The sequence below is a fragment of the Falco naumanni genome, chromosome 3, assembly GCF_017639655.2.
Source record: "Falco naumanni isolate bFalNau1 chromosome 3, bFalNau1.pat, whole genome shotgun sequence".
Taxonomy (NCBI): Eukaryota; Metazoa; Chordata; class Aves; order Falconiformes; family Falconidae; genus Falco; species Falco naumanni.
The window spans coordinates 93,801,352-93,822,897 of NC_054056.1; the positions used below are offsets into that span (position 1 = coordinate 93,801,352).

The 21,546-nt window shown below is 49.7% G+C and overlaps 1 long non-coding RNA gene across 1 annotated transcript; it reads left to right on the forward strand.

The window, feature by feature from the left end:
• Positions 1–1,165: 1,165 nt before the first annotated feature.
• Positions 1,166–13,981, forward strand: LOC121085634. Its single transcript, XR_005827134.1, has 4 exons — positions 1,166–4,056; positions 5,141–5,213; positions 13,080–13,517; positions 13,610–13,981. It is a non-coding gene; the product is annotated as an uncharacterized LOC121085634 (long non-coding RNA).
• Positions 13,982–21,546: the final 7,565 nt, after the last annotated feature.

Genomic DNA, 21,546 nt, shown 5'->3' on the forward strand with positions numbered 1-21,546 from the left:
CCTCCCCGGTCCGAGTGAAGGCTTGGGGCACGGGTTAACCGGCGTCCTCCCTCCCTGCGGCGACCTATCGGTGCCTTTCGGGGACCCGCCGGTGCTTCCCAGCGCCTTGCCTCTGCTGGGGCCGGGGGTCGGTCCTGGGGGCCTCAGCCGTTAACATTACCGAGAGGTTTCTGCCGCCGGTGCACGGCTTCGGGCCTCGTTCGGGCGTGTTTTTTTACAGGTTCTTTCCAGGGCTGATTTGGGCGCCGGGTAGCATCACCTCACGGGCTCGATGTGCTTGCACCGGTATTCAAAGGCTTTGCAAGCCTGCCTGCTGGCTCATGAGGGGGGCGGCGGTGCCTTTCGTTAACCCCCTGAGCTGTGCAAACCCAAACTGCACCTTTTTCGGTATCGTGGATTTTGCGCAAGAAGCAACAAAAGGCTGGAGGAAAATTTGAAGCTGCATCTCTGGGAGCAGGGTTGTCAATAGACTGGCCAAGTTAGGTTTAGTGGAAACAGCATTTTAAGCTCCGCTCAGTTTGTTCCTTAAGCTAAATGTATTTTGTTGCCATATTTTGCTTTAAAATATTAAAGTTTTGGTTGTAGATCAAACAGTGTTGGGAATTAGCTGGCTATCTTTTTGTAGTTTTAATGTGTGTGAAGGCATCTGCCATTATTCTAGGCAATTTGGAGGGATGCTTTAAGGCAATAATGGCCCATTAGAAGCTTGTCAAATGCATATTGTGATTTGTACCAGGTAAAGAATATTTCAGAGAGACAGAGTGATCCTGCGCATTTTAGAAAACCTGTGGCAAGGGATGCTGCTGGTTTATTTTTAGCTAGCTTCCCCAGTCCTAAAAAAATGAAGACTTTAAAAAAAAATTCCTGTCTTTTAGAATTCCATGGATCTTTATTATCACAAAAGAGTAGAATCAAATCAAATGTGATTCATTCCTGCTAAACAATTAGTACAAATGTACAAAAGAAGCCAGATCTTAGATTTGCACAAGTCTTGGAAATAACAGCTCTTTTATGTTTGATGTAGTTTTTCTTCTGTGTGGGATTTTTGTAGGGTTGTTTGTTTGTTTGTTTTCTAATAAAGTTACAACAGAAAGAGGAAGAACTGACTGCATTTTAATATCTTGTTTTATATTTTCTATCTTGTTTTATTTTTCTTTCACCAGCATTTGCCATCTCAGGTTTAAATAGAGCTGTAGGAGGGAGTCCTTACAGAATTTTGCTGTCACATGTGAAGGATTCCACTTGCATTCAGCAGCTGCTGCAGTTTTACTGCCTCTTGTTGGAGATCACCAAACCCACAGTAGAGCTGGCATCTCCCCATCTGTTTCATGGCAAAGTATGACTTCTTCATTCAGACCCACCCGCACTGGTGTTTCAAGCTGAGATGCTGAGTTTGCATTCAGAGCAGCTGACAAATGCATGTCCTCTTCTGGAAGCCCTGCTATAGCAATGGTTACTTCTGTCGGATGAGTAAAAACAAATGGCCAGAGTCAACAGTATCTTATAGCGAGGTTTGAGACGTGTGTTAAAATTTAAGCTGGATTTTTATAGGGGAAAAAAATACCTCTACTTTAAATACTGGTTTATAATGCCCTCCCTAGGATGTATAATGTACTGTTTCAGTTTCTGCTTTCACCCAGTTCTGTTCTTCAGTGCATCTCCTTTCCCCAAACTGTCCTTTTTCATACTGCTGGGTTTTTTGCACTTCTCTGTCGTTGGCACCTGGGCAAATTACGTATTTCTTTTTGCCTAGGCATGTTCTTTCTCTGTCATGTGAGCTAGATCACTCCATTTCTGTCCTCGGCATTCCTGGATGATGACAAGAAAGAGCCCAGAGTGTGGTAGGGCATTTCTTCTCTCTTGCTCAATTAAAAAAGAATAATTGCAAGTTCTGCTTAGGAGAGAGGGACTTTATAGTGATCTCACTATTAGCCTCTTACCAATCTATGGCTTCGGAGTTTTCTAACACTAAATGCTATTAGGGCAGTAAAAATGCCCTCTTAACTTCAGATGGATATCCAGAAAAGTTCACATTTTTGTTCAAAAGCACTGGAGCGTTCTAATTAAGCATGTCTAGTATTTCTTCTTTTGGCAAAATATTACACTTCTTGGATCTTGTCCTCCTAGATTGCACTCCCGTTGCTTTGACTTGAAGCAAGGATGTAATGGTTAGTGAAAGCCCCATACTTGCATGAAGTGTTAAACAGGAACTTTAGATATCCTTTATAAGAAAAAAACTCTTCACAGTGGGAGGTAGGTATAATTAGCTGATGGTGCCTGAAACAATTACCTTGTCCTCCTCCTGTTAACAAACATGCTCAACTTACTTTTCAAAATGTGGCCTGAGTAATTTAGGGCAACAAGAAAAAGGAGGGTTTTGTGGCTGAGGCACAAGATTTGCATTATGCTTTAGATTCTGGTGCTGGTCCATTTTGCTAATCAATTGTGACTAAGTCTCAAGGACTTAGATGATTGCATGCTTGGTTCTGCTGATTGCCCACCCAGAACTACAGTCCAGAGCCACGACTGAGGTTTGGGGTTAGGAAGGGGTCCTGGCAGGAGAGCCCTTATTGTGTATTACCTGATATTCTCATCTGTCTCTCTCCAAGATCTGCTTTAGCTCTGCTGCTTTCAATTTCTACAGTGGTGGCTGATAAAAGTTACTGTAGCACACTTGGTCAGCTGGGCCTATTGCCCAGACCCGAGTGTACACCCTGTCATTGCAGGTGTTACACATGTGGCTGGGCCTAGAAGTTGGCCACCTTCACAGAAACTGCTTTTTTTGAAACCCCAGGCTTGAGCTTAAGCTGGAAGACACAAGCGTTTCCTTTGTCACCTTCAGGGAACCTATGCCAAACAGGAATTGAATGAGGGGTAATAATTCTTTAACTGTAAATCTTTGAAGTATTTTGCAATCCAGATAAGATGACTTACCTGATGGACGATGGACGTGTTACTTCCTTTCATGTAAATGTTAATAGAACTACCAAATGTGAAAAAGAGCAAAGTTTACACAGTACTTTTCGCTACAGCAGTTGATTAATATGTTAGACTACACAGATATGTGTTTTCTAAACATAAGTTCTGCCAAAGTTAAAGATCCTTTGTAACTTAAAGTTCTAAGTGGATACAAGAATTTTCTTTTGTGCCAGTGGTATTATGATTTGTGAGTGCAATTGGTTTTTTTTATTCTAGGCTATCATGGAAATAAGGAAGTTATTGAAATGTGTTCAGACTTCAATAAATTTCCTTTTCTGTTGCCTAGGAATCATGACTTTTTGATACATGATGGATTGCACTAAACTGTTCAAAATTATACAAACCCAGCTTTATAGTTAGCCACAGGAAACATTTTTAAATTGTACCCGAAAAGTGTTAATATTGAAGTTTTTTTTTTTTAATTATCACAGCTGATAGTTGATTAAAAAAAAAAAAAAAGTTTTGTAGTTCAGGAACTGCATGATCTTTTTCACATCTCAGCATTTTCCTTTTCTGTTTAGCTACAGAGCAATGCCATGTGCTAAAATTGCTTTGTGAAAGCTAAAACCTTGGTGGCCTGTGCTAAAGAGATAAGGAAGAACGTGTACCTTTTGAAGGGCGTGCTGGTTTCTTTAAACTGAGAGCCTAGCTGATAACACTGTTTGCCTTTGGTAGCCTACTTAGCCCAGATAGCCTTTTCAGTGCTAGATAATGTTTTGAGCAGAGCCAATCCCAAATTGAATAATTTGTTTAATAAAAAATAAAGAGGAAAAAAAACCCCCTACATCAAGACATTGCAGAGCTCTGTATTTTGAATCTTCTTGAATACGGGCAAAACCAGTTTTGCTTTCTTGTGTTTGGGGCTATTTGAAGAAGAGTGTTTCTTCACTCACACGAAGAACTGTATGTGTTTCCCTTACTGAACTTGTGAAGGAGCAGTCATTTTGGCAGTGAAGGAAGTGTCATTCTCAGGCAGCCGTGACATGGGAGAGGTAATGATTAGATACTTTATAATGTGCCTGAAGCAAACAAAGCAAGAGGTTTGTGCTGTGGGATTTTCTCCACTGCTAAGTGCAGGTGAGGAAATGGGAAGGTACTGAGATGACTTTGGTCAGGATTATTGCAGCATTTTCCCCCTCGTATCTCCTCAAGAGTATACTCCCCCTCCCCCTCCTCGCTCTAAGAACTCTGGTTGAGTATTACGCTTTGGGAGACACTAGCAGGGTTGGAAAGGTGGATGGACAGAGGAAGAAGTCCTAGAGCAGGGGCTGGGGCTGGGCATGGAGCTGCTCTGGGAAGGCTTGCTCTGGAGGGATGGGGACAGTGCAGTGCAGGAGCAGGTGGAGTCTGTGCCTGGCTCTCACTGGCTGCCCTGTGGGACAGGCTCAGCTGCTCCTGGTCTCCTGCTGGTTCTGGTCTCTCACCCCTTCTTCCTTTCCTGAGAGTGAGCTTTCATGCTGCTCCATCCCTATCCCTAATACAGCCACATCCTCTGCTCTGTTTCCCCTGTCCTCTTCTGCCAGGGGGAAGCCCACACCCCTTGCTTAGAAAGCACCAAATGAAGGTATTGTGAAAAACAGGTTAGGTGTTTCTCTCTCCCTCTGCCCGTTACTAGCTAGAATCCAAATTGCTTAACTCTGAGGCTTGCTCCCTTCATCAGTAGCTACGGTATTTCTTCCTTAAGAGCCAAAGTACTTGAAGTAAAAACATTTTGAGTATCATACTGCTGTTCCTGAGTGCCCTTGAAGTGCCACACAGTGACTGGTAAGTGTTGTATACTTGGGGAAAAGAATTATTGCTATATTTCTATGCAAACACCTAGATTATGACAGACTGTAGACTGTTAAAGATGCATACTTGGGGGGCTGGGGAGAAGAGGCAGGAACCATTGTAAGTGTCCTAGTCCATTCTTTCCCCAAGTGACAACACTGTATCATCCCGACTGAGATTTTTCAAGCTTTTTCATAGAAATCCTCCAAGGATGGCAATACAGTAGTCTCTAAGGTAGTCTATTCCAGGGCCTTACTCTCCTTACCTTGGAAATAATTTTTGCAGTTCCTTCTTATTCTAGCCCCAGTGGAAGTGCAGAACATTTTGTTTTTCCCTTTTTTTTTTTTCCCCCAACTATTTTTCTCCTAACAAAGCTGTGTCTCTTTTGCAGGGTATGTATTGGAAAGTGGTCAGGCTGGTCTTGTGCTGCTGGCTCAGACTGGAGTGAGCTCTGGCACGAAGAGGTAATCTGTTTCAAATAGGCATTGCTGAATTAGCACATATACATGATAGTGATTTTTGTGCCAGCATGTACCAGTCTGCTGATCCCTATTCCAGAGCAAGCTGCTATTGCTCTGCCACATGCACACCGCATGCATGATGGGGTGCCAGCCCTTTTGTGTTGCGGAGATTTTGTGCATATTCCCTTTGCAAAAGGCTGGTGGCAGCAGCATAAGAGTGTGTGGACTGAGAGAAAACATTAACTTTCACTGGACCGGCTGCAGTTAATTAATTTGCCATGAGAACTGGAAGGACCAAATCTCAAAGGATGCTTTGGCCAGTTTCTCTATGTATAAAGTCCTTTAGCTGTTCACTATGACTTGAGATTGCCTTTATGCAGGACATACTTCTGTGTTTCTGGCTCCATGAATGATACTTCACCCATAACTTTTCTCACAGGTCTTAGTTGAGACCCTTTAACCATTTTATCATAGCCCTGCCACCTTTGAATCAGTAGCCTGGCATCTTCTAAGCCAGTGCCGAAACCCTGCTGTCTCTGAAATGTCAGCCTGCAGCTCCTCTAGCGCAGCCCTGCAGGCCCTGGCAGCTTGCAACTAATTATCTCGGCTCCCATGATGAGCCAAAGGAAAGTGCAAGAACTGTTTGAAGATGAAGTACAAAGAGGGAAAACAAAAAGCAAAACGAAGCTGCAGTAGAGTATGATTAACAGACCTGTGTGAAACTGAGCCAGGCAGAGGACAGAGAGAGGCAGGGTGGCAGGGCTGGACTAGTCTCTGTGCGTGGCCACACGGTGCCTCCTGCAGCCTGCTGCCGCTGCCAGTGGCGGTGGGTCTGCAGCGGCAGCGTGGCATGGGAAGGATGCTTGCTGAGGAGGGTGCGTGCAGGGCATGGAGGAACAGCCCATGCACAGCACGAGTTGACTGGTGACAGCCCTTATGGGACCCTCAGAATGAGGGTCGTCCTCGAATGAGCTCCCATTGAGCCTGGGCTGGCTTGGTTGAACTCCTCACCTTGGTCCATGCCTATCAGCTCCACAATGCTGCACCCACCTAAGGACCCTGCAGATCTGCCTGCCGGGCTCCCCTCTCCGACTGCCGGCACAATTTCTGTGCTGTGCTGCTCACCTTTCCAGGGTGACTTGAAACAGTTGCATAAGGGTCTGGACAAACATCTGGAGGAGCTGGACACAAGACCTGAGGTCTGAGGGAGGAGGAGACCTGCATATAGTAGAGAAAAATTGCAAACAGGATTGAAGGGATCTGCATTTGAAGGAAACTGGTGACATCAGTGTTAAAGGGGCAGGTGGAGAGCAAGAAGGAACAAATGATGCAACCTCCTAGGTAGCTGTACAAGGTGTCATGAAACCCTGGCCTGGACGCATGATGACAGAACCTGCGTAAAGCCCTGCTGCTATGAAGTAAATCTATCACAATTGTTTGGACAAATGTGGACCACCGTGAGGAGGAGTTCATGTCGGTGAGTGCTTCACGTCACACGCTGCTTTTAACTCAGTTTTAGGACATTACAGCTCAATTTGTTGTATCATCAGACTGTGGCCCTCACTTGTGAAAGGAGCCAGACAGCTTGCTCATAGCGTGATGTGGGCTTTCCAGCCAAAGCTGACCCTGTTCCCCTCTCTACCAATGGCACCACAGCAGAATTCTTCGCTCGGTTCCAAGGGATTATACTGGCAGTCAATAACTGTCTTCTAATAATGCTCTTAACTGTAAGAAGTGGGAAGCAGGGTACTGCCACTGTTCTATATTGTAATGACTGTTCAGTGCAGGTGCATTTTGTGGGATCTATGGCTTCCAATGCATTTTGGGTTACAGCTGGGACCCAACATGGCCAAACCTGGTGGTTTTGGAAGGCTGGGAGCATGGCCCTGCCTGGCCATCCTTTAGAGGGCACTGACTGACCGTTTGTGGTTCCACTGGCAGCTGAATGTGCCCGGTGACTTGTTGCTGCTGAGGGGAGAATACCATTCCCCTTTCTTGGTCCCTTCTTCCCTTGTCCTCACGGTTTGGTTTTCTCCCCTTCTCCAGCCCATGCGGCCCTGACTGCTTCCCTCTTAAGGGTTGATTGGTTATAAGGCGTTTTTCTTATTTTTGGCAGTGAGTTAGTTTGGGGTAGTTTAGTGACTTAAATCCTCTCTGTCAGAGCTGACACAAGATAAGCAGCAGAGTGTGTGGCCCAGGGGACAAAGGGAGACTTCCAGTGCTGACAAAATGTTCATTGGCCTTAACGGCTTCCTGTGAAACCATACCCTTTGGAGCACAATTCTGGAGGAATAATCAGCACTAATTGTTTGGTCACCCTGTTTTACCTGAAGTGGGAGAGTGGAAGGGGAGAGATGAAAGGGTTGAGTGTTGGTAAAAGGATTGAAGGGGTGATGCATCAAGAGGGACCTCAGGCCCTGGGGCTGGGAAGTGATCTGATGGGAAGAGGAATTCAAGGACTGCCCAGAGGAAGGGGAGCAGACCCCCGCCAGAGCAAGGTGGGGTTCACCAAGAGCTGTAAGAGGTGCCTAGGGCAGGATTTAATGTCTAACATGTTTGGCTCCTGTCCTCTTTCTCTTCACAGAAGGGCAGGGCCCAACCAGTGTGGAAAACAGATGTTCGTCTCTGGCTAAGCACCTTGGCTTCTCTGAAAGCCCTAATTCACATCCCAATGCTGCCATGTTATCAGCGTTATATAAAACACACTTCAGTTTTTTTGTTTTGTAAGGACATCAATTTAGACTCGCAGAGCTGCCTCCGTCCCTCTTGACAGGCTACCTTCTTTCCCCTTGGGCTTTGTATGAGTCTGCAAAGAAACACAGTCAGTGAGCGGAGGAAGAGGAGAGCTGGGCTGGAAATGGAGCAGGAGCTCTCCTACCCGCCGAGATAACCACACGGCCAAAGAGCCCTGCTGGGGATGATCCTTGGCCCTCAACAGCTTCTCCTCCCAGCTTGAGAGGGACCCTGCCCCCCCTAGTATGGCAGTCAAACCAGTCTGGTCATCTGCAGTGCCAAAGGTGGCAGGTAACAAAATGCCAGGTAAAGCACAAATTAGCAAGTGACCTAACACTGCACAAATTCCCTGCCCCTCTTGGGAAAGATGACGACTCACTGCCTTACTTTGACACTGGGGGGGAGTTGAAACAAATAGGCTTTTATATTCAAGCATGCGTTGAACTGGGACTGCTGTGAGTCCCAGTCGCCTTTGCAGAGGAGCAGAGCAAGAGCGCTGGCTGCTGGAGGCTGTGGCAAATGCTGCTCGTGGGTGGCTTGAGAGGGCATCTGAACGTTTCAGAGGTTTTCTGCTTTCTAGAAATGTTCATCCTGCTCTAAGCATCCATACCTTGGTGTCCATCCATACCTTCCGTGCGCTTGCTCATCTCATGGCTGTTTTGGTGAGAAATACCAAACCCTTAGCTGCAGTGGTGTTTTACTCCCACCCAAGCTCACTCGAGAGCATCCTTCCCTAGGCTTATGTGTTTAGTGCAGTACTGAGAGCACCAGACGCAGATGACTTGACCCAGAGAAGCGAGTCATCAGCAGCCTATTGCAACGTCAGCCTCACTTAGCCTTGGCCAGGGCTGGGTGCGCATGGGTGTCATGTGGTGCACTGTGAGCTCTGTTCCACACTGAGCCAAGGGCTGGGAGGAGAAAGGGAGGACAAAGTATGACATCAGGGCTGTGTATAACTCATCCAAAAGGGGACTGGAAGAAAGGGATCATGGAGGGGATTACACCTAGTCCAGCACTGCAGGCTTAGCTCAAAGCAAGGACTTTAAAAACAGCTGTGGTACATACAGTCTTTGCTTGGCCTGCATAATCTGGGGAGCATCCTGAGCTGCTCTGAGGCAAACTCTTCCGTTCCTGTTCCTGCCACGCTCACATAGAGCCTTCCCCCCAGATCTGTACTTGCTCTATCTGTACAACTGGCAGAACCCCCTGAACAAGCACAGGACGTTAGCTGTCAGCTACCAGGGATGTGGCAGAGTCCTGTGGACAAGCGATACTGTAAGTGTGACAGCTTAAAATTAGAGGTGAGCCATTAAATTGCCCGTGATTCTTAACAGCAGTAGCTTGAGCGCAGTTAAACCCAAAGAGAGAGGAAAAATAAATAGAAACAGCTACTAAAAATGTCATTGCAAAAACAATCCAAAGAAATATCAAATGAACATAGGAAAAGGAACTGTATTTTCATGCACTGCAAGCTGCCGCTTCTTCAAAGCATCAGGAAACAAGCTGTTAAGTGGTGCAAGAGAGAAAACTGGGCTTCCAACCTCTCCTGAGCTGCCTGGCCCACTAAATCTTGCTGCCAGTGATGTAGCTGCTAGGCCAGATGCAGGTGGTGGCATGGCCACCCCAGCTGTGCCCATGTGCTGAGGGGTGGCCGGTGCATGTGCTAAATGGCATGTCATCTGCTGTCAAACCTAGGTGCTACTAGGTGAGCATGGCCTTCCTTTCCATGGACAGGGTGACTGATAGAGCTCTATTCTCTGCCTGGCCACAAATTGTCAGTAGATTTATGGGAACTCCAGTATATCTGAGGCATCTTGACTAAATTTGATTGAGGTTACCTGGGGATACAGGAAAAAAAACAGGCAGACAGGCCTTGGGATTATACAAGTCTCTTGTCTTTATGAAATGCAGACTAAAAATTATTTCAGAGCATAGAAGAGTGGTGAATGGCTCTGGCTGTTGCAGGGTGTCAGAGACTGAGCCGCGTAGATGCATTCCGTGGCGCAGAGGCGCCTGGCACCTTTGCCAAACGTGACACAGAGCTGTGCATGCAGCACCGGAGGGGACGTCCAGCCGGCGCAGGGACAGCCACCCTGGTGCAAATCCTCACCTGGTAGGAGTCTGCTGCTGCTGTCTTCCCCTGCTGTCAGCGTGGGCTGTGACACTTGCAAGGTGCCTCAGTACTGAGAGCAGGGGTACTCGGGTGCTTCAGAGGATTTGAGCATCAAAGTCTTTGGGAACATGCACTTTCGTTTAGACAGACAGAAATGCAAAGGCAAACAACAGGGCTTTGATAGTCATGAAGATCTGGCTTAGACATGAATATAGGCTTGTTTCTACTAGTCAGGGGTTATTTTGTGCCGGCTATTTTTCTCCGGAAGAACAAGCCTATTTCATCCAGCTGCACCTTCCAGCTCTGCTGCTGCTGTTTTCAGGCTCTTTGCTTATGGTGCACACTGCATGGGCATGAATAAGCAGGTATCCAGTACCTTGCGCTGGCAGACTCCCAAGGGATCTGCAGTAAACAGTGAGCACAGGGATCCAAAATCATCTTCCATATCATGTTAGCGAAGTACAAAGCCCGAGGGCGCTGATGTTAGTGTAGCTGAACAGGGAGGACTGGGCGAGCTCTAACTCCTCCGTGTCTTTTCTGACAGCACTGCCCTGTGGGGCTCACACCGGGGTTTTGTTCAGGAGTTCATGTGCTCCCTAGTGCTGCACTGGCTTTGCATAGCAGCAGCACAGCCTCCCTGGAGTGAAAAGGAAGATAACAACAACCTCTGCCTCCTTGCAACACTGCCTCTGGAGCCAGGTTACTGATCTTCAAAACCAAGTTATGGCTGGTTTGTGTTTTGCACAAAAGCAATCCCCCTCCCCATCCTCATCCTCATAAGACCTGGCTGGGCAGCTCAGACTTAACAGCTCAATTTCTCCACAGCAGTGCAGCCAGGATGTTGCTAGATTATAATCCAAAACCTCCCCAGATCCAGCTGGAAGTCATCACAAAAATTGCCACAGAAACTGAGAACAGCTCTTTGGGAGAAGCATCTGTAGCTACCCATGGGCTATGGGAATGTGGAGCTGAAAAATAGGGCTGGCTTCCCAGGGCTCTTCATTCTCACATTGTGAGTAATCTTGGCGATTTTAAGAGTGAAAACAGTCCTGTCTTCTGCTCCAGAAGGACCAACCCCTGTAAGGCATGAGCGTCCCCACACAGACCGCTCCATAGGAAGCTATGCTGCTACTTAGCTTTGGCTCTCCTCATTTTCTATATAATTCTACGTGTTTGACCCCACCTTCCATTCTTTGTGGTAGATGTAGCCTTCTGCCACTAGCCAAACAGTGGCTATCTGGAGCTGTAGCACCCTGGTGAAAGGCTTTCTTTCCTGCATTTTGTTATCTTAGAAAGGGGTTTACTCCCACGCTGTACCCGTTGTCCAGTTTCCCATACCTGTAGCCCACCTCACCACTTCAGTTTTCCTGCCTATCCCCTTTCCACCTTTGTTCTTATTGCAGGGCCCCCACAAAAGCTGCCATTTTTGTAGCCAGGATGTGACTGGGGAGCAAGCAGGGGCCCTGGCACGTACCGCCTGGTTTATCAGAAGGCTGGTTGTGTGGTGAGAAGCTGCAAGAGGCAGGAATACAGCAGCTGTGCAACTCCCTTCCCCAACGGAAAGAGTTTGCCGTTAAGCTTAACAGAGGAAGTCAGAGCAGCCAGGCACCCTGCACTCTCTCCACACTGCTATCCCCTGGCTGTGCCATGGGGGAAGAAAGCATGGAAAGAGATTTCCTGGAGATACTGGGTCCTGGCTAAGGCAACAGGCTGCTGGCACATCGTGCGGGCAGGGCAGAGTCTCAGGCCATCTCTGAGCACCTCTGAGCAGCCTGTGGAAAGCACTTGATGCCAGCCGAAGGGCCATGGGGAGAGCTGAAGCCAGCTGCTCGGGTGGGTGAAACCTGTCGCTCAGCTCACTGCCGGCACTGATTTTGGTGCTGGGGCTCTCTGCAGCCTCCCTTTCCTGCCCTTGCACTGCTCACACCACAGGCATCTGCAGATCCATGCTGGGACCAGCACTGTTCAACATCTTTGTTGAAAACATGGACAGTGGGATTGGGTGTACCCTCGGCAAGTTCGGTGATGGCACCAAGCTGTGTGGTGCAGGCAACATGCTGGAGGCAGGGATGCCATGCAGAGGGATCTTGACAGGCTTGAGAGGTGGGCCCATGTGAACCTCATGAAGTTCAGCAAGGCCAAGTGCAAGGTCCTGCACGTGGGTCAGGGCAGCCCCCAGTATCAGTACAGGCTGGGTGGAGAATGGAATGAGAGCAGCCCGGAGGGGAAGGACTTGGGGCTGCTGCTGAACAGAAAGCTCAACATGGCCCAGCAATGCCTGCTTGCAGCCCAGAAAGCCGACTGAACCCCGGCCTGCATCAAAGGAAGTGTGGCCAGCAGGTCGAGGGAGGTGATTCTGCCCCTCTACTCTGCTCTTGTGAGACCCCCCTGCAGTGCTGCATCCAGCCCTGGGGCCCCCAGCATAAGAAGGACATGGACCTGTTGGAGCGAGCCCAGAGGAGGGCCATGACGATGGTCAGAGGGCTGGAGCCCCTCTCGTATGAGGACAGGCTGGGAGAGTTGGGGTTGTTCAGCCTGGAGGAGGGTCTGGGGAGACCTTGCGGCTGCCTTCCAGTACCTGAAGGGGCCGAAGGGAAGCTGGGGAGGGGCTTTTTACAAGGGCAGGTAGTGACAGGATGAGGAGTAATGGCTTTAAACTGAAAGAGGGTAGATTCAGATTAGATATCGGGAAGAAATTCTGTACTGTGAGGGTGGTGAGACACTGGCACAGGTTGCCCAGGGAAGCTGTGGATGCTCCATCCCTGGCAGTGCTTCAGGCCAGGCTGGATGGGGCTTTGAGCAGCCTGGTCTGGTGGAAGGTGTCCCTGCCCATGGCAGGGGGTTGGACTGGATGATCTTTAAGGTCCCTTCCGACCCAAACCGTTCTGTGATTCTATGAAATCACTTCATCTTCCTTTTCCCCTTTGCAAGATGGTCAGAAGAAAAGCCCCACCCGAGTTTCCTGTTGTCAGAGTTACCTTTTTTGTTTTCTTAATTTCATTATTGGGTTTTCTCTCTCTCAGCTTCCTGGCAGATCCCTGGCTGTTTGTTTGGGCTGTTTGGGACCCCTCAGTCACAGCCCCACTCTGCTGGCACAGAGGTTTGTGGCCAGTATGTGGCTGTGGAATGTAAACACCAGCTTGTAGAGTGCAACATGGGTTGCCATGCCCCAGCCCTCCACCTGCAAGCAGCTACTGGGCCAGTGGTTTTGAGCCACAGCCTGTTTTGAAGCATTTCCTACTGTCATTGTGGAGATTCTGCGTGATTTCTTTCTCTGTCACTGAGGAAATCAGCTTTGAAGACAAAATGGCAGCAGAGGGGTCTGAGCTTGGTCTTGTATTTGGTGCAGAACAACCTGCACCCCACCAAGGGGCTGGAGCACCCACTGCCTGCTTGTGCTGGTCATGAACCGGAGCGTGCCGTGCAGCCATGCCTAAGGACGATTTCCATACTGAACATCAGTATGTATCACAACCAACCTGCCAGCAAAGGTGTCCATAGGGAATAAGCTGTGTCCTGTATTTTTGACCCAGTTACCGTTTCTTTTCTGCAGTGGCTGGCAACCAGGCAGTGCTGTGACAGCCAGACTGTGCTGCAAGTGGGGTTATGCTGCTGGAGTCCTGCTGGGATATGCAACTGCTCCATACGCCCATGGTTGTAGTGGGCCAGAGGAGGTCCATGTGCCCACAGCTGCAGTGGGCTGGAGGGAATGTGCTCAGCACTTTTCACTCAATCAACAAGATCAAAGTCCTTATGCCCTGTGTAGATGACCTTCACATAGGTGCTGGGGATAAAGTTTGGCTCGGCTGTGGGGCCAGGAGTGAGTATCTTGGCTAAATACTGATCTTAGGCTAGGGACGCAGAATTTGAAGCAGTCAAGTTAGCAAGTTAGAATCATAGAATAGTTTGGGTTGGAAGGGACCTTTAGAAGTCATCTAGTCCAATCCCCCTGCAATAAGCAGGGACATCTTCAACTAGATCAGATTGCTGAGAGCCCCGTCCAGCCTGACCTTGAATGCTTCCAGGGATAGGGAATCTACCATCTCTTTGGGCAACCTGTTCCAGTGTTTCACGACCCTCAGTATAAAATTTCTTCTTTATATATAACTTCCATCTCATCTGCTGAATTTGGCCTGTTCCTGAACAAGGTAACATGTTTCAGATTACCAAAGCTGCTGAGTTTCTGTCCATCTGCTGAACCATTGCTTGGGATTGAGCTGCTGTTGTGCCGCCAGTGGTGTGTGCTAGTCTGAAACCCTGAAGAAGGTGGGAGCCTGTTTCAACTGCTCTGGAGTACCAGGCTGGGTCTGGGGGTCCGTGCCTGTCCTGTGTTGCGAGGGTCACGCAATGAAGTATTCATATACATCTACGTCTTCAACGTCTTTGAAAATATATGCAAGCAATAGGAAAGTGCACAGGCTGTTTCCTTCGCTGTCCTCCATCAACATAGCTACACTCTTGATGAAGCCCTCCCAGTAGGAATGAACAGATGATATCCTCTGTTCCCAGTTTAGTCTGAGAGCCAGCCCACAGCGGCTCCCCTGGTTCTTCTGCCTTTCTTTAGTCCAGTGTTGTAGTAATGGCACAAAGCCTTTCTCGTTGTGAACAGAGGTTATTGTAGCCAAGGATGCTTTATACACCAGCATCTCAAGTAACTGGACAACCGGTCAAAAACAATTACCTTCTCCATCTCCAGGCTTTTCCCCTTGTGCCTTTCAGCTAGTTGCACCAAAAAACCCCTGCGTTTCCTAACAAAAGAGCCTTGTTCTCCGCTGCTGTTTCAGCTGGGATCGAGTGTCAGGGGTACGCCTGCCTGCTGCGTCCCCCGCATCCCCCGCGAGCTCCCAGCTTGGGGTCTGCCCTGCCAGAGTCTGGGGTCAGAGAACTGATGGGGATCTTCTGTCTAGCTGCTATCCCTGCCCTCGTGTGTCGCTGTGAGCGGGAGCCAGAAGGAGGTGGCTAGAGGCAGCGGTACCGAGATGCAACTCCCAGGCATTACTACTGCTGCTATTTATAATTTCTCCTGTCTGTGCCATGTTGATGCGACAATAGGATAGCTGTTTTGCTAGGCAAGCTGTGTTTTTTTTTTACCACTGATACCTCTTGCTTTGTCATTGTTTCCTTGCTTTAATAGGAAGCCACCTTTTCATTTTTTTTATGAAAAACCTCACTAATTTCTATAAATAAGAAGGTTGAGGCACATACTGGAGAAACTTAAAATATTTGCAGTGAAAACCAGTGATACATACCAGAGGTGTATGGACTGGGAATTGACCATGACTCACCATCACTCTGAAGAACCGTATCCAGTGATTGCAGCATTTGCCACTTGATGGCTTCTTCTTCATGGGTTGCTGGTGGCCTGATCTGGAGGGTGCTGGCCCCTTATGCTGGGCTTCTACGGGAATCTTCCTGTGCTTTATCCGGGGCATGTCATCACTTTGCTGGACTCAGGTTGGGGAACTTGATGTGCTGTATGACAGAGCCTGCCAGGTAGGGCTGTCTGGTCATTAGTTTCTCTGGCAGCAACAAGGATTGAAACATTTCAGTTTCAGTTTCAGTAAAATCCGCTAACAATCCAGAAGGGAACAAGATCCTATCTGCAGGAGCTTGCCCAGAGAGCTGAATGGAGAGTTATAGCCCTATGACACCATTTACAGAAGGTTGGCACAGGAGCTTTATAGCTAATTAACACTCCCTGCAGTTTCATGGGCTTTGCCACAGCAATATGCTCTCGCAGGTGGTGTATGTCCTAACTGGTGTTTTGAATTCAAAATCTTAAGAATAGAGGTGCAGACAGTGAGCCAGTGGGTATTCCAAAGCGGACCATCCGCTGAGAGCAAGGAGAGAGGGCAGCCCTTCCAAAAAATGATGTCACTGGAAACATGCCTACCTTCATACAAGGTCTGTTGCTGAGCATGAAGTGTTCCAGCCCGGCACTCTGCCCAAAACCACTGTCTTCTCTTTTGAAAAGCAGATCTATAAATTATAGGTGGGCTTGCACCAGAAGCTGGGATGTCAGAAATTGCATATGTTTCTGGAAACATCTGAGTCGTGTCCAAAATCTGCTGCTAGTCTCTGCTCTGCTGTATCTCAGGTTGAATGTGTGAGTTGTGTGGCATCTGGAGACCTCTCTTACTTCACCTGTACAGCCTCAGCCTGAATCTAACCCACGTTTATTTAACAGGCTGAATTTAAGCTGCCGGTTACAAGCCTACATCCTGAGAGGTCCTTTCTCCTGGAAGCGGCAGAATCCTCCCTTCAGCTCACCCCCCTGAAACAATGGGGTGAAAAGTCACGTCTGCAGTATGCAACTTAAAAAGGAGTGTAAGAAGGTTGTCTTTCCCAACTATTTGTCTCCTGATGTCTCACCATGTAGGTGACCACAGCAATTCAAACCAGCTTACTTTATGTGAAAAAGCTAATTGCTCCTTCCTTGGGCTCTCCTTCATGTTCCACTTTTTAGACAGTTAATTGCCATCCCCATTCTGTGGCAACAAATCAACGGCACACAGATCTCGGATCAGAGCCTTTGCTGCTTCTCTGGCTTCCTCCCTGCTGCTTCACACCCTTCAGAGGTTTAAAAAGAAGTTAACAGCAGGACAGGGAAGCTTGTCCAGAACGACTGATTTCCTTTTGCTGACCCTGATGGGGTCGTGTCCTGTAACCCTTGTGGAGCAAGGGAGGATGCCACTGCATCTTTTAACTCACTTTATTTTCCTGGCAGTGCTGCCCCTCTGTCCAGGGAGGGCTGAGCTGGGATCCTGCCATCGTCTGCTTGTGGCACAGGGTGAGGGATGCTCTCCTGTGTTAAAATGTGAAAAATGATGGCACTTGAGGATAGCCTCACCTCTAAACCATGCAGTGCCCTGGAGGAAGGTCCAAGATCGCTCCCAGCTGGACAGGAATAACTGAATCAAAATGCTTCAGCCTTTCCCACCAGCCCAGTGGTTCATGTCACCAGGCATGTCCGGCAGGCACAGCCCCCATCTCTGCGGGCTGCCAGTGATGCGCAGGGTGACGGGGCTGGGTGCAGGCAGAGGAGAGCTGGGCACGGCTGCTGCTGTGGCAGGTGAGGGGAGCACGGTGGCAGGGTTTCTGGCCTTTTGAGGGCTACCAACTGTATGTCCCTTGTACCACACTGCTGGGGACAAGGTGTGCGGAAGCAAAGGCAGCCTGTCTCCTGGGTGCCGTGAGTGCTGGGGATACAACATGGTCACGCCTGTATTCCCACTACCATTGTAGTGGCTGGTGGCCAGTGACTAAATAACCCCTGAGACAATTTTTAACTTTCCCAGCACACGAGTTCCTTTTTCAGCAAGATGACGTGTCCCCCTGGGAGGCTCAGGCACTGATGCAGCAGCCGTCTTGCTGGATTTCCCCTCCTGCTGCTGATGGAAACCACCACTTCCTTCCCCGCCTCCCTTCTGGCCCCTTCCCTGCCCCGTTCCCTGGAGCAGATGGGCGCCTGCTGTCCTCCCCAGTGCCCCTCCAGCCCCTGGGAGAAACACCAGGTCCCCATACCATTTCCCCATACCTTCCCCTGATCCCCAGGGGAAGGATGATGGAAAAAGCTGTCCTGAGTGGTACATGCTAAATGCACTGAGGGGCCTCGGTGTGGCATGAGGTCGGGGAAGAGGGTTTCAAGGCTCTTAACAGCACGTGGCCATCACACCTGAGAAGCACTTGGGCACTGTCACTGTTGGTCCCACTCCAGGCAGAGGTGTCAGTTTAACTGGCAGGCATGCAGCTGCCGTCCGTCTCACTTAAATGAGATTTCTTGTTTTGTTGGGGAACATGCCCGGCTGCTTTGAAAAGGATGCTCGTGGTTTTCTGAGGGCAAATATGTTTCATGTGCTCCATTGAGATAGAGTGGTGCTGCCCCTCCCAAGTGTGTGTGGGGTGAGCCCCAATCAATCAATTAGCACTGATTAACCAGAGGAAAGCTAGCTCAGGTAACCTAATCCTGCTCCCTGAGTACCAGAGCAGAGAGTGATTCAGATTATGGTGCACCTCTATCATGGCCTCAGACACATGGGGTAAGCTGTTCCTGGCTGCTTTTAAGTAGGGAATTAAGCATGAAAGCATCAGGGCTGGGCAGGGGCTGCCCTAGGGGAGAAAAGGATGGGGAGCAGGGGTGGGAGGACAGGGTCAGGGTCAGGCAGGGGGAAAGGGTTGATGAGGCATGGTCACACCGCAGGGACCTGGCTCGCAGGGCTGCCTTTGGGATGTACCTCGTTTCAGAGCTCCCTGGTTCTCAGACGTTTGTACTTAATTGCTGAAACCCAGGAATTAAAGCGATGTGAGCTGCACGGTGGCAGAGGCAGCACTGCAGCAGCCCCAGGTTTGCTTGGCTGTTTTTGATTGCAGCATTGCAAACAGACCCCGGAGGTGCCTGGCTGCAGCACGGAATCGTAGGGGCTCCTCTGGTCAGAGTCTCCAGCCCAGCTCCCAGCAAATGGAGTTGCCTCTGCAGGTCTGGACCCATCTGCTGAGAGGTCTCATCAGATCCACTTTGTGACAGACTGAGGGCTGGGGATGCGGTTTTATCCAGCAGGGAGCTCTGGTGTGTTTCGAGCAGTTGAGATGGCTGGTGTGGCTGGTGGGAAGCTCCAGCGGTGTGGGTGAATGGGACCTGTGTGTACTCCTGAAGAGACTCGTGAAAGAACATGGGCAAAGTCGCTGTCTGCCCAAACCGAGAGGCCTCTGATGGCCACATTTTTATCTTTCACACCCTGAGGCTTGAGTGCAGCAGTGCAGCTCAGAGCTTGCATGCGGGACGTGCATTTGAGCCCTTCAAGTCCTTAGCCAAAGCTTTACCGTGCAAGGGAAAGGCAGAGCCAGAGCTTGCGAAAGTCTTTCCTGGAATGGTGGGATTTTAAGGCGGATTCAGCATTTGTGAGATTGCGCCTGGAGGACTGTGTCCAGTGTTGGGGTCTTTGGGCCAAAAGGAGGACTGATAGATGGGAGCATATCCCATGGAGACCACGGACATGGTTCTGGAGCTGGAGAATAGGATGTAGCAGGAGAGGCTGCAAGAGCCAGGGATGTCCAGGCTGGAGATAAGAAGACCAAGCTGGCTACAGCTGCCGCCAAGGAGAGCACGGAGAAGGTGGTGCTTAGAGGTGCATGGAGAAAAGAGAAGAGGCAAGATGCAAACTAATACAAGGAAAAAAATCCTCATTCAGAGGGTGGTCCAGCACTGGCAGGGGCTGCTCTGACATGTGGTGTCATCTCCATCCTAGGAGAGATTCAAGACTCAGCTGAGCAAGGCCCTGAGCAGCCTGGTCTGACTTTGAACTTGTCCCTGCTTTCAGTGGGGACAGATGACCAGGTGACAGCCAGGGGTCTCTGAACTACTCAGTTTTGACAAGTCTTGGCTCTGCTGGGTGCTGAGTCCTCTGAACGTCACCACCCCCACAGAGGTTGTTAGTGCTTTGATGGTTCCTCTGAGCTGGAGCTTGTGGAGATGTCTTGCACTTCTTGGCCTGGGGGAGTGGGGACACAAGAAGAGATTTCAAGGAGAAATTCTGGTTTACCTCTCTGGTCAGAGCCAGACCAACTGTTTTGATGTAAAGAGACGGTCTGCAACGGCCAGCGACTGCAAAAGGCTGAACTGAAGCTGGCTTGCACTAGAGATGGAGGGAGAAAGGCTGGAAGGGAACAGCCTGGTATCTCTTCCGCAGTGCTTTGCGAACAGTACCGAAGTGCTTACTATTTTTTTTGTTGCAGTTCCAAGACTGGCATTTTTAACACAATATTTTGTCACTTCATTATTAGCGGGAGCAAGACTTACAGCCGCTCTTGAACTCAAGAGAGATTTTGAAGCCCTCCTACCTCCAGCAGAAGCCACCTGGCACCTCAGCAGGTGCAGCCTGCAATGGCCTCATGCAGCCCTTCCTTCCCCAGCCTGCCAGGGGTGCGGGGCTGAGGCTGCTCGGGGAGAGCTGAGAACAGCACGGTCTGTTTGCTGCAGTATTTTAAGCAGGAAGAGATACCAGGCTATGATTATCTTCCGTGTGGATGTGAACAGATGAAACGCAGTGTAATTTATGATTCTTGTGTTCAAATTGCAAGGCACCACGAGCTGCCAAGGTGGCTGAGGATTGAGCGTCGGCAGCAGCCTGCAGGTTGGATTGCAGCAGGCATCAAAGTTTCAGGGATGCTCAAGGGCAGGTTCCTCTTGTTCCTCAGATCTGCATGGCGTTTGGTGAGGTGTATGTGGAGAGGAATGGCTTTCTTACCCCCCGTTTTCAGTGGGAGAGTTTGCCCTGGGCTTCCCTGGGAGCATCGTGGAGAGGTGTGGGTGGGGACTGAGAGCAGGTTAAAAGAACAGTCCTTGCAGTGCCTCGTGTGCCTCTGTCAGCCTAATGAAAACCTAATAATTAGGATTGCCATTCTCTTTATCTTTAATTACGAGGTAGCGCTTTATTTTAGAGGGTAAAAGTAACCCTGTAATTACCTTGTACAATTACTCGGTTATTAGCCAGTCTGTGACGCTGCAGACGCCCAGGAGAGCCCTTGGCAGGCTGTCACAGGGCTATGTGGGCTGCACAGGACCCCCGGCAAAACCGATCCATCCTCTTACCCAGACCACACGCAGAGCCCGCGGGGATGAGGACAGCGTGAGGCTCCAGGCAGAAGCAGATGGCCTCTGGCAGCGAGGCACAGCCGTCCAGGAGCCTTTGGCTCAGCTTCTGTGTGCTGCTGAGGCCTCACCATCCCACGTTTAGCCCGACTGCTTTCACCCCCGGGCACTATTCTTCCTCCGGGGCAGGAGGTGGCATTGCCTGTGCCCAGGGAGTTGGCAGCCCTGCCTGCCTCGCTCGGATCTGAAGCACCAATGAGTTTACATGGTCGCTACAGTGAGAGCCAAAGTGGGCTTCGCTGGGCATGGGGGAGGGGAGCGGTGCACTGGCACAGGGAGCTCCTCGGGGTCAGCCTGGCCGCCCGGTGCCCTGCAGGCTCACAGCCACGCTTAAAACATGCTGGAGGGGTTAGCTTTTCCTCCTGCTGACAAGCCCTGGGCAGGTGGAAGCCCTTTTCTCAGCTTGGCCTCCAGCAGTGCCTGCTGCCTGTAGCCCCTGCCCTGCTGGGCTGTGGGGTGGTCTCTCATCCTCACTGCCCCCCACCAGGTTTGCTCCTTTAGCCGAGCCATTCCAGAGCCTGTCTGGTATTTCAGCCCCTGAAGAAATTAGTAACTGATTTATGTAACATCTCCTGCGACTGCGGGGTCTTTGCAGAGATGCAATGGTGAACGAGTACGCTACTGGCAGAATAAGAAAAAGTTGCCAAAACCCTCCCCCAGGGTTAGCCGTGGGAGTCGTGTGGCCAGGCCAGGTGCCACCCCGCTGTCCTGCAGCAGCACCCATACCCCTGTGCTGCGACTGCGGCTCAGCTGTGCAGGCAAGGCCCCAGCAGCCACATCAGCTCATCCTTCCCGGTGCCAGAGCGAGTTCTGGAGCTTCTGGCCTCCCCTGCTTCCACAGG